Genomic DNA, 1,441 nt, shown 5'->3' on the forward strand with positions numbered 1-1,441 from the left:
TTTAGGGCTTCTGTGAATATCACACAGCCTGACAAAAATGGTCTCAACCAGACGGCAACAGTTTGGCCATTGAGCTGGGGAGCCACTCAAACCCAGGACACATCTGTTTGTGCTGTCTACACCTGGAGTGAAAACTGTTTTCTTTTTGGGGGACCTGAAGCGACCTGTCAACAGCCTGTTTTGATGTCTGGCAGCATAAACCACCCGGTCCTTGTCAAATTGGCTCATATTTTGCCACAGACCAACAATAGTGCTTGCCTGCTGGTTGGTCAGTGTCAGGCTGGTCACTGAGCGTAGTCCAACCGGGTACTCTGCCAAACTGTCTACATGGTCCATTCCAGGTATATTTTGCTCATCCACAGCCTGGAAATTGTAAAAGTGATAATTAGATTGGCCACATTAATTATTTGTGTAATTATTAATTTATGCATTAATTTAATAATTAACTATAGTGTTTTATTGAAATTTCATACAGCCTGGTTTATTTGTGAGTGTAGTGAATGTGCACTATTTGACAGACTAGTGATTTTTACAGGAAGAAAGAAGTAAAGTTGTACTTACTGTCTGGAAAGATTGAACTGGTGAAGGTGCAACAGGCGGGGCTTGAGGATGGCCAGACGGCACAGGTGGAGGTTTACGTATCTGCCCTTTTGACTGGTGTGGGTGGTGGAACAAGGAAGAATGAGGAGGACTGATGAAGATGAGGGGACTGAGGTGGAGCAGGCTTTTGGGAAGTACAAGTGGCTGAAGGTGTATGGTGAAATTCTTGACCTTCAGATACCTTTGGTATCTGTGAAGTGTCATAGTTACAAGTACTGTACATAAATACATGCAGTATTAGTTAACATAAAGAGGGATAGAAAATGGGAAATAATTGCTATGTCTTAATATGTAAATGTGTCACACTGGAAACACAACCTTTATTTGTGACTTACATACAGTAAATGCTATTGCAGTGTTGTGATTTTACAAATTAGGTTCACATTTACCATAGTCACTGTCTTTACAGGACTTGACTTATCTCTCGTGGATGGACCTAATTAGTTTTTTTTTTTTTTTTTTGGTGAGTCTTTCCACACTTCGTACAGCCAAATGCATGAACGCACATACAGTATGTGGGTGCACAATGCATGACTTTTTGGATTTATAGTATACTGTATATTCAAATAGGGCATTACATTGTGAGCATTAGGGAATGCCTATATAAAAACATTGCTAGCTCTTGTCAAAGGTTAAAAAAGGGTTTTGAAAGGGGAAACCAGCGCTTCCTTTTCTGAGGTTCCAACGGGATAAACATAACATATCTATACTTGGGTTTTGCCTTATTGAATGAAGGATGCCTGAAAATATAGAAGAAATGTTTACATATTTTCTTATTTATCAGAATAGAAAACACATTAATATAAAAGTGCAGCTTGACCATTTACTGTAAGTGAAGTTA

Source organism: Monopterus albus, unplaced genomic scaffold, assembly GCF_001952655.1.
Source record: "Monopterus albus unplaced genomic scaffold, M_albus_1.0 scaffold41.1, whole genome shotgun sequence".
Taxonomy (NCBI): domain Eukaryota; kingdom Metazoa; phylum Chordata; class Actinopteri; order Synbranchiformes; family Synbranchidae; genus Monopterus; species Monopterus albus.